Below are 12008 nucleotides of genomic sequence, written 5' to 3'. Positions count from 1 at the left end.
GTGCTACGTTGAGCTCTCTCATTTATAGCCACAGCCAATTAAGTCAAACATCATTCCTTGCAGCAGGCACGCCTCCTAGCCAACTGCAGATGTAATCAGCAACAGATGAGGCTCATGTACCATTGACTTATGTCCACAGCAACAGAACTAAGTGCCTTCACCTGGCCAAGTTGACAACTAATCTAACTACCACAGGAACCATCTCCTCTCATAGAAATTATTAGAGAGTCAGGGTCTGATTCCAAATGAGCCATCATAGCCTAGAATTTTGAGGGGCGGTCTTTGTCAGATGACCTTCCCTCGATCACATAAAAACAGTGGTTTAGATGACAGGAAACATCTAATGATGGGGCAGAGAGAAGCTCTGAAGGCACTCTGCAGCAAGCAAGCATCAAGCCCATCAAAAATATCTGGGGCTCCTGGGTTCAATTCCAGGCCCATGCACTAATCCCCCCCAAAAAAACCTTGTGAACAAAATTCTCTATGATATACATATAACATATTTGCCTTTGTGTGTGTATGTATAGATATAGAAATACATATATGTAGGGAGACAAAATATATTTGGGGCTGCAAACTCCTATTAAAAAGATATATTTTACTATTTATATGGTTGTGTTCTAATTACGCAATGGAATATTATATGGCAAAGAGAACGAACAACCTACCACCACACACGTCCATGAGGACGAATCTGAAAATGAGGATTATGTTAAATGAAAGAAGTCAGACATTGATACAATGCAACAGGGAAAACTAAGAAAATTAATCACATTAGAGAGCAGGATGATTTTTCCTTTTGGGAGAGATGGTAACTGGGAGGGGATGTGAGGAAGGCTCTGGGAGCTGGCAATGCCTTGTTTTTTTTTTTTTTTTGTTTTGATTGGGGGCTGGTTTACAGGTGTATTCAGTTTGGAAAAATTCTTCAAGCCATACACTTAAGATTAGAGCACTTCATACAGAGTTTAAGAAGCTTTGGGAGATGGAGAAGTCTATTTGTCAGAGTTCACACTATCCTGAGTCCATGCCTCCACCAACCTTGGCTTGCACTCCTCTTGCGTCTTGCCCTCTAGTTCTCCACATCTCCTTGTGGCCTGCAGTGGGTACATTTGGTGCTGAGAAGTGGCATGGCAAAGGAAATAAAGAATCCAGACTTGATTTCACATTTTGCCACGCGGGGGTTGCACGGCCTCAAGCTGGCCTCACGCCTTGGGTGAACTTTAGCTGTCCCACCCGGGGCTGGCAGGTGGGGTGGGGTCTCTGTTCCCCTGAAGTGTGCTCAGGGGCCCCCCACTACCTCTATGCTCCAGGTCCACCTCACTGCCCCCCGCAGCAGGGAGGTGGGAGCTATAAGCATGTCGCAGGGGGCTCTGTGGAGAGCAGAGTCTGAGCAACGGTTCTAGATTTCTCTGACCTCTCAGGGAGCCTGACTACAAGCTCATAGCAGGTCCGAAGTCCCTTATTTAAGTTCCCAAACAAAGGGGACAATTAGCCTGGATAAATCATCCAAGCCAGACCTCCCCCAGCTCTTGCCTTGGACTCCCCCCTCCACCAAAGAGAAATTGAGGTCAACTTGTGACAAGAAAAAAAAAATCTTAGAAACGTGAAGTAAGTGTTCCCACAGATCTGTTAAAAGTACACTTGAAGGAGAAGTAAAACAAAAACAAAAACGATTCTGTTGAAAGTGGAAAAAAAAATCTCTCAGTCCCAGAAACCCACCAAGGGGTTAATTGTCCCTTATGGCTGAGGAAATGCCAACGCATCTTTGGCAATCTTCCTCCTTCTTTATATAACCGCACTTGCAAGAGCTGGAGCTGGGATCGTCCAGTAATGCTTTTAATTTGTGTCGAGTTGGGAAGAGGCCAGGATTTAATCGAAATTGTTAGAATGGCTTTGCTCGAAGTAGCTGAGTGCTGCAGTAGAGCTGGGCGATGGGGTAGCATTGGGATAATTAAAAGAAATACCTGAGGTCGTCATCGCTGCTTGAGTTATTCCAGGCACCAGGCTTCAAGAGTAAAAAGAGGGAATTAAATAGCATTTTCCTAGCTGAAATAAATTTTTTGCACCATTACTCTTCTATTACCTCAATTTCCCCTCTTCCCATTCATCAATAAAGGGAGCTGGGACTTCCTGTTTGTATAATGGGGTTGGGGGTGGACCCAGAGACCCGACTGATTACCAACTGGACCAGGTGCTCCAGGGTGCAGTTCTTATTCTCCTCTGGAGGCTGGTGGTCTGAACTGGCCCACCCTCTGGAATCCCATGCTGTGCACAGGTGTGCAGAGAGCATCCCGCCTGCCCCACCTCGCCAGGGCAATAGGACAGGGAGAACACTCCAGGTCCCGCCCTCCTGAACCCTGTCCTTGAGGAACCTGCAGTGAAGCAGGCCCAGGGCGGGGGTCCCTCACCTGTCCACATTCCATTCCCCAGCCAAGGAAAATCTGTGCTCCATGGCACTGAATGACATATGGTCAAGATTAGGAATCGTGTCCCCAAAAGATTGCATAATTCAGGGGGAAAAATGCACATCTGTGAAGAGAGACATTCACCTGACTTATTTATATATCATAAATGCTTACACGTGTCACAGAGGGGCAAGCATATGCCAGGCCAGCCATTCGCTCCATGAACAAGTGTTCATTCCCGTCTACAAATCATCCGTCTCACGTTTCCTCCATACAGCCAGGCCGGTGCTAATTCTACAGTGAAGAGGAAAGAAGGAGGTGAGGTTCCTACTCTGAAGTCAGGCCAATGAAACCGAGGATGCAGAGTCATGGCTCATACACGGAAAGGTTCTCGGCAGGATTTGTGCTGATGGGGACAGCCAGTCAGGGTTTCTCTTCCCCTTCGGCACTGAGTCTCATTGCCCACGGAATCAGGTTCTATGGCCTTAGCCAAGTACTCAGGGCATGCCATGGCCCAGCCTCATTTTTTTTTTCAATCTTAGCTCTTAAGAAAGCAGAGTCACTGCTGACGTTAGGTGACAAAGAGGAGGACTGTGATGGGGTCTTAAAAGACGTGTGACAGTAATGTAATATCTACATTAAAAAGAAAGCAAAGTAAAACCTATGATGAGGGTATTCCTATACTCTCCATTTTACGTGTTGGGTCACTGAGGTTCAGAGAAGTTGAGCTACTTCCCCCAGACCACTCAGCCCGTGGGGCCAGACAAAGACTGAAACCTAGAGCTTTCTGAGGATACGCAGGGCATGCATGCTCAGGAGAAGAATAGGCTAGAACCGGTGGGTCAGTAGCTTGAAGAAGTCAAGGGGAGGTGCTCCGAGGAGACCTGAGTGTATATGAAGAGAGAAGGACATGAGAGGGGAAGATTCACAAGAGAGAAGATGGTGATGGGGTTAAGAGCTCCACTACCTCTGATGGACATCTCTTCTTTGAGATGGGCTGGAAGATGGGTGACGGTTTGGGACACATTTTTAAAGATAGGAAGAGCAGGGCGTGGCTATAGGGAGCCCTGAGTGAGGTGGAGGGAAGGAAGAATGGGAAAATAGAGCTATTTATGGTTACCCCACGAAGCACCCCAAAATTCAGCAGCTTAAACCAAGGGCATCGCTCGCCCTGCCCCAGCTGCAGACAGCTGAGGGGCTGGCCGGGCCTGGGCTCAGCCAGGTCAGCTCACAAGGCTGCTCCTCTCCCTCTGTGCCATCCCTCATCCATCCCAGACTCCTCTCTGGGAGGATACACACGGAAGCGGCAAGACCCCTCAATGCCTAAGCCCTGAGCTCACTCCATGCCATTGCATCGCCTCCACATCCCGCCTGTCAAAGCACACCCGAAGGTCAGCCCAGAGTCACAGGGACAGACATAGATTCGACACGTCAATGGCAGAAGCTGCAAAGCCCTTCCCCAAGGAAGGAGGTCAAGAGGAGTGGGTGTGGTTGGAAGTTTGAGCTCAAAGAAGGTTAACTAGAAAAGACGAGAAGCAGATTCTAAGAGGATTCAGTGGCGGGATGAAGAAAGGATGTGTCTGTTTGGTCAAACAGCTCAGAGGCAGTTGCATTCATTTGTAGCGACGTCCCACCTTCAAAGGTTCAAGTCTGGGCTTTTGCATGAGACTGTGGGCTGTGGGGGACATAAACCCAACTTGACTGAGCTGCCGCACAGTAGGTGCTTAGGAAGTACTGGCCACCAGGAGCTGGCATTCTGTTCCATGCCCGTGTCTTTTAGCCTCAAGGGGCTATGTAGAAAGTGGCAGCTTGAGGCTCCCACAAGGGCAGTCACAGGTGTGAGGCCCGTTTCTGAGGGCCCTCAGCTCACCTGACCCCTCAGCAGGTGCCTCGCCTACAGGGCGCTCCGCTGGGTGGCCGGGCTGCCCGCGCAGGTGGTGGAATTGTTTTCCAGAAGAATGCACTCCCCCGGATGACTACGCGCTGGTAAAGCCTCTAAACCCCTTGTCTGGGGCATTAACTCATAATCAACAGCCGAAGTGAAAGACTCGGAGGGAATGCAGGGTGTCTCTAAAGGGTAAAGACGGAGGGAAGGGAAGCATCTCTGCCGCCTTTCACAGCAAAGCCTTGGGTTTAACTGGATCCAGGTGAAGGAGACTAAAGCCCAGATCCCTGCAAAGTAGCAGTGCCCCCGGGCTCTGTCCTGCCAGAAGCAGGGACCTTGTATTTGCTGCCGACAAGTTCCATCTGCAGAGAGGCCTGGAGCATGGTTTCCTCATGCGCTGTGTCTGGTCTGCCCACATGGTAACCTTTATCCATTGTATATTAACTATTTATATTAAAATGCATACTAAAAGTATTGAGTATATATTCACATCATACATTCTATAGTTAAAATTATTAATACAAAAGAACACATAATTATGTATTAATGATAACTATCATTAAGGGATATACCCTAATATTCATGAACATGGAATAAACTGAATTCTCAACACATTTGCTTTATTCACAAGTCACTCCCTGAGCCATTAGATGCCCCTTGCGCTCCACATGCCAAAATGTTGCTGACCTCCTCGGCTGCAGCTCGCTCGCCTGGTTTGCTCTTTACCGCCTTGTCCACGGAAGCAGATGCTGTCAGGGCCCCACCTGCACTCTCTGGGCCTTACCTGTTGAGAGTGCTCAGGCCCCAGATTCCACCTGCCAGCACCTGTGCATCTTTGCCTGAGGGCCTCTCTGGTGGCCCCAGAAGAGCTGGAGAACTAACATCTTCCCCTCCCCATATGGCTTTCTGGGCCCTGGCTGGGGTGACTCTGTCCCCAGCATGGTCCACTTGGAGCACCTGCCTGGCTCTCACCCTTCCTGACTGCTTTCCCTCCTGTCTCCCTGCCCCACTCCCACACTGGGGCTTCCTGGGATCTCCTCCCAAATAAACTACTTGTCTCAAAAGAATCCAAAGTATGGCATCTTCAAAAACTTGATAGAAGCCTCCTTCTGAGCTCTGGTTTCGCTGCTGAACTGTGGTTGATACTCATTTCTTCGCCTATGCTCCCTGCAGGGGAGCTGAGTGAGCTCCCTGCGTGGTGCAGCCTGGCCGCTGGGACCCCACGAGCTGCTGCTCTAGGGATCAGCGTCCGCTCCAGTACTGGCCAGTCCTGTCAATGGGTTCCGGGCCTAGAGGAGACGCAGCCGTTCCCAGGATGTGCATTTGAGGATGGGCAGACTCTGACCCAGCGGAAGCCTCAGAGGGAGGGGGGTGAGCACAGAGGACCGGAGCGGCCGTGAGGATAAGGAAGCAGTGGGTTCCCGGGCAGCACCTGCTCTGCTGGAGCAAGAACTGCAGCAGGTTGCTACGACTGCGTGGCCCGAAGGCCAGCCCAATGCCCCCAGCCCGGGACAGGGATCTGGTGTCGCCATTTTTCATCCACCTCCACCACCCGTCCTTGCCCTCCCTCGACCTCACCATTTATCTCTCTTTTCTCAGAAAACTAAAACCCAGCATCCTCTGCATGCAGCTGTGCTGTGAGTGGCATTCCCAGCCCTATTCCTTCCAGGTACCTCCGGCAATCTACGCTTCCTCAAACAATTTTATTTCAGACACACCCTTTACATGATCTCCCAGGGCTCCTTAACGTGTGGAGGGTAAGGCTTGAAGTCTTGTGCCCGGTATTTGGGAATCTCTACCCTCTGATTCTAGCCTCATTAAGTTCCAGGAGCCGCCTTCTGCCCTGGTGGAGCTGGGTCCCTGCCGTCCCTAAACACTGCAGGTTCCTTCCCTCTTTTTGCAAATGTTGCTTCCTTATCTTGAATTCTTCTTTGCTCTCCCTTTCAATCCATATCCCATAGACGTGTCAAGTTCCACAGCAGAGTATACCTTTTACACACTAAGAGACAGTTTCTCCCCACAATATGAGGGGAAAAAAATTATTCCTAAATAGTCCCAGAGCAAATGATTAATTAATTAACGTAGATTGGAAAATATAATAAAATAATATAATACTAAATAGAGTATTTCCTCGGTTAATACACTTAAACAAATTCTGGGCACATTAAAATATTATATGTAATAAGTGAAACCACAAAAATCCCAGAATAAAATATAGATAATGTTTTTGAAGTCTTTAAAAACAAATTACAAGAAAATCAAATGGAAGAATAAATTAAAAAAAAATCTATGTAACTTTCATAAGCAATGAACCTGAAGTTAAACTACGGGCTTCAATTTATAGTCCCATTATAAAATGTACCACCATTAATTGTGACAAATGTTCCACACCAATGCAAGGTGTTGATGATGGCATGGAGTATGGGACTCCTGCATTTCATGCATGATTATTCTGTAAACCCACTTCTAATAAAGAAAAAACAAAAACAAATAGAATTTCTAGAACAATGAAGAAAAGAATAAACAAACAAATAAATGAACATGTGAACAAAATAAAGAAAGAAAGAGAAAGAAAGAGAGGGTAAAAAGTTAGTACTATGATTGTGGATAAACAAAATAAAATTAAAAATTAAAAATTTGTGTAGTAGTTAGATTCAGTTGTCTCTTGGCCAGGTGAAGGCACCTAGTTCTGTTGCTGTGGACATGAGTCAATGGTACGTGAACCTCATCTGTTGCTGATTACATCTGCAGTCGGCTAGGAGGCGTGCCTGCTGCAATGAATGATGTTTGACTTAATTGGCTGGTGCTTAAATGAGAGAGCGCAACGTAGCACAGCCCAAGCAGCTCAGCATTCCTCATCTCAGCACTCGCAGCTCAGTCCGGGCCTTTGGAGATGCAGAAAGAAATCACCCCAGGGAAAGTTGTTGGAACCCAGAGGCCTGGAGAGAAGGCCAGCAGAGACCATCCTGTACCTTCCCATGTAAGAAAGAACCTCAGATGAAAGTTAGCTGCCTTTCCTCTGAAGAACTAACAAAATAAATCCCCTTTTATTAAAAGCCAATCCGTCTCTGGTGTGTTGCATTCCAGCAGCTAGCAAACCAGAACAATTAGTAAAGGATTTACACCAAATATGATAAATATTATATTCTGAATAAGATACTCTTATATACATTTTTATGTATATATATTCCCAGAAGAAAATGTTAAAGTATAATTAAAAACTGAACAACAACAAAAAAACCTCAAAAATCTGAACCGCGAACAACAGTAAACATTTTACAGTGAAAAAATATAATTAGATAAAAAAACTATTTTAGATAATTAAAATTTAAGCAAATCTATATGCCTATCAAATTGGCAAGGTAATATGTATATGCATTATATATGATATTAAATCCTGGCAACAATGTACTGTATGGATATGCCATGCATTACTAATGAGTAGAACATCCTAGAAATAAACTTGGTAACATCAATAGCCTTAAAAATGGTTTTACAATTTTACCCAATCAGTACATTTGTGGACAGATATTCTATGCTACATTTGTACTAGCAAACATCTGAAAGCAGACCAAATCTCTCACAACTGAGGAATGATTAGGTACTTGTATTCTATGGGGTGAGATTTGGTTCAGTTATTAAAACGCTGCCTTCCAAGAATTTTTGATAGCAGGGAAGTTAGTCCAGATTTAATACAAGATAATACAGAGATGGAAACCTCTGCAGAGCATATTATCCCAAATATACAAATATAGACATATATATATATATATATATATATATATACACACACTAAAAAGGATATATACTGAAGGAAAGACTCCCCAAATTGGGAGTGATTGTTTATGATGTAAATTACGAGCTAATTTTGTTTTATTTCTTAAAAAATTGTGTATATTTCAAATTATCCACCAGAAGCCTGTATTATTTTAGAATCAGAAATAAATGGGGCAAGTTTAAAATTCCTAAATTCAGCCATAATGATACCAGCATTCTCTAGACTCCTGTAGCCCACCCTCTATGCATGTAACACTGGACACTTATGTCATAAGTGCTTATTTTGTGGTTTCTTTGCCATTCCTTGGTCTCGTCTCTCCAGTCAGACTAGAGTTTATTTGAAGGAAGAGATCCCATCATAGGACCAGTTCACTAACCTTTCCATGGCTCCGTTCCCTAAAACCAGTATCGATGCAGACCTCATAGGGTTGTTTTGAAAGTTGTTGTATTAGTTAGGGTTCTCTAGAGAAACAGAATCAACAGGAAATATCTGTAAATGTAAAATTTATAAACATGTCTTATGTGACCGTGGGAACGTAGAGTTCAAAATCCTCAGGGCAGGCTGTGAAGCTGACAACTCTGGTGGAGGGTCTGGACGAACTCCACAGGAGAGGCTTGCTGTCCAAAAAGCAGGAAGAGAGCCTGTCTCTGTTGAATCTTCCTTAAAAGGCTTCCAGTGATTAGATTAAGCATCACTCATTGCAGAAGACACTCTCCTTGGCTGATTACAAATGGAATCAGCTGTGGATGCAACTGATGTGATCATGATTTAATTCCATGAAATGTCCTCATCGCAACAGGCCAGCACTTGCCCAACCAGACAAACAGGTACCATCACTTGGGGCCAAGTTGACGCATGAACCTGACCATGACAATTGTGCTAAAATTACAGTGTTTGGCATCAATCAGCACTTGGTTACAACAAAGGCTTTAGGGTCAGGTTGACTTGGGTTTGAGGCCTGGCTCTGAGACTCATTAGTGGCAAGATTTTGAAAGTTAGTTGAGCTCTCTGGGGGTGCTTTCATGCCCTCCTAAGTGGGAGTCATAGCAGATATCCTCAGCAGGCTGTTGAAAGAGGGAACACCAACTGCACTGGCCACAGGAAGTGCTTCATCAGTGACTGCTATGTGACCATGCTCAGTAAGAATAGTAACAATAGTAGTATTTTTAGTAGTACTTTTCCTTCTTTGCTGTCCTTGCCTCTCTGTCTTAATGGTAAACTTCTTGCCAGCTGAGGTCCTCGGTTAGATCCCATGCCCTCTACTTTCTCGCTCCAGCATCCAGAGGTGGAGAATCTGGCATCTTCGATTGAACGGTTGAAATATGACTGATGCTACTTGAATGTCAATGCCAAACCAACTTTGTGGGCTGCTCTCATGGTTTCTTTGGGAACAACCAGCCAGTATGTGCTTTCCTCCAGTCCTCTGGCCTACAAAGCCGTGGACAAGGTGTGGCAATAATAGGCCAAGACATCTGTGCACCTGATCTGGAGAACAGGTATCTTTTCTGGATAATCCCTAGAATCAGAATATTCTTCCATAGCACTCTATTAATGTTTTCTATTTTAGTTATCATGGGACGTAAGGATGTATTGATAGAGCTCCCATGCTACTGGGAGCTCCATGAGAGAAGGAATGCTGTTTTCTCTTCTCAATTCATTGAATTTGTTTAATACCTACTATATGCCAGGCAATTGTCAGATGGTGGCTATTCAGAATTGTGACATTGTCCACACATGCTTAAACTCTAGGTCAGAAGAGCCCCTTTAATAAATAAATACACAAATAAAAATATAATTTTAACTTATGGTAACTCTTTCCTTATGAAGGAAAAGAACAGAACTCTGTGATAGAGAAACAAGGTTGCTATGCTTGCGGTGGGGGGGGCGTGGTCTGAGGGAAGGTGTATTTGATGATGTGGCACTTACTTCAGGATTGAATGGCAAGTCATCCTGTTAAGAGTGGGGATGACCTACTCAATATTTCATCTTTGGTTGTTATTCAAGGGGACAAGGACTTTGGACCTTTGGAAAGAGATTTGAAAAAAGTAACTTCTTGGATAGAAAACCAGAGAAGGAGCTGAGAAAGACATAGCAACCTAAGAAGGAGAAAGCTGACAAGTTGGCTTGAAAGCTGCAGGAGACATGGAAAGAAGAATGAAGATTTTAGGACAAACATAGTCTCCCAGGCAGAGGCTACAAGACACAAACTGATCATGGTGATTGGTGATTTGTCTATGACAGCAGACCCTACATGAAACCATCCTAGGGTATGGTTTATCTCACGGTGGTGACACATTCACAAAGAAGTACCAAACAGAAGTGAACACAAAAAGAAGAAAAAAAAAAGGAAAACATTAGTCTGACATCCAAAAATAATCTCCTAGAAATTTAAATTTTCACTACTGTGACTTGATCAAAAATGCTGACAGGTATCACATCACAGGCCTCAAAATCCCTTGTTACCCAGCTACTGCCTGAAAACCCCACTGATGGCTGCAAGGGATCTGAGCCCACTGAGAGCTGTGTCACTTCTTTTCCTCAGATTCAGTCTGAATCACCTCCGATCTCTCATCCCCCAATCCCTATCCCGGGATTTCTATATCTAACCTTAATTCCAGAATCCACAATTTGATCTGTCCTTTCTAGTGTAAATCTAGCTGGCCTCTCTGGAGACTTTCTCAGTTTTCCTCTTACCCCTCAGTCAGTATATCTGACCAAAGGCCAGATCTGGTGGTTTCAGAGTCACAAAGGGCATAGTCCATTGGGAAGCCAAGGTGGGGGGGGTGGCTTATGACAACTCATATTTTAATATTTTTCATCTAATTCTCTTGCTTGTCTGTTTTGGCTGGTTAAAGCTTCCAGAATGCAAAGGTCGGAAATGGAATGGCTTTTGAAAAGGGAAGTTATAAAGTTACAAATTTACAGTTCTAAGGCTATAACAATGCCCAAACTAAGGCATCCATGTAAAGTTACTGTTTTAGCTTTAAGTGCTGCCAAAATGCAATGTGCCAGAAATGGAATGACTTTTAAAAGCAGGAATTTATTAAGTTGCAAGTTTACAATTCTAAGGCTGTGAAAATGTCCAAATTAAGGCAAGGCTATAAAAATGTCCAACTAAGGCATCCTGGGAAAGAAGCTTCAAGAAGGCTGATGACATTTGGGGTTTCTCTCTCAGCTGGAAAGGCACATGGCGACGTCTGCTAGCTTTCTCTCTCAGCTTCTTCAAATTGATTCCATGGGAGCATTATCCTTCTGCATTTCCAAAGGTCTCTTGTCTGCGTCAGCTCTGAAACTTTTTCCAAAATGGTTCCCTCTTAAAGGGCTCCAGTTAGTGACCCCACCTTGGATGGATGGAAACACATCTCCATGGAAACCATCCAATCAAAAGGTCCTACCCAGGTCCCACCCACAATCGGGTGGGTCACATCTCCATGGAAACAATATTGTATCAGGAGTAAAGAATATGGCTTTTCTGGGGTGCACAAACAGTTCAAACCAGCACCCTGTCTATGCCTCCTTTGTCTCCATGTCATCTTTGTCTCAGCTGCCCCTGATAGCATTTGGGAGGCTGAGACACAAAGGAGCTGCTGTCACTACCAGGTCTCAAAAGTGCCCCTAGGGCTCACCGAGCTCCCCTAGCATTTTTCACCAAAGGGCCTGGTGTTTTTGACTTGAATCAATTGAGCCATTTTCCCTTCCATGGTGGACATATGCTTTTGTTTTACCCCAAATGAAGAGTTAGTGATTTCCCATTTTTGAAAGAACTTTTCTGTCAGCAGTGGCAGAAACATAATGATTCACCCCTAAAAGGTTGGACTGGAGCTGGTTCAAGCACTCCACTGATATTCAGAAGGAGAAAAAAAAAAGTCATTAGAAAATCATTGTCTGCTTAATTGAAGTTTCCTTCTCCAAATGGGAACAAGTGGGATTTATCCCCTCA

At 44.8% G+C, this 12008-nt stretch overlaps 1 long non-coding RNA gene across 2 annotated transcripts; it reads right to left on the bottom strand.

The window, feature by feature from the left end:
• Positions 1-761: 761 nt before the first annotated feature.
• Positions 762-10794, bottom strand: LOC143683521 (uncharacterized). Of its 2 annotated transcripts, none has more exons than XR_013175511.1 (4): positions 10676-10794; positions 2580-2699; positions 1965-2005; positions 762-1115 (listed from the first exon to the last, which is right to left on the bottom strand). It is a non-coding gene; the product is annotated as an uncharacterized LOC143683521 (long non-coding RNA). The 2 variants fall into 2 exon arrangements; XR_013175512.1 differs by having other exon boundaries at positions 763-1094.
• Between the last annotated feature and the right edge of the window lie 1214 nt (positions 10795-12008).

Source organism: Tamandua tetradactyla, chromosome 1, assembly GCF_023851605.1.
Source record: "Tamandua tetradactyla isolate mTamTet1 chromosome 1, mTamTet1.pri, whole genome shotgun sequence".
NCBI classification, from domain to species: Eukaryota; Metazoa; Chordata; class Mammalia; order Pilosa; family Myrmecophagidae; genus Tamandua; species Tamandua tetradactyla.
Note: the sequence above shows the minus strand (reverse complement) of the source record. Positions and strands in the feature narration are given on the sequence as shown.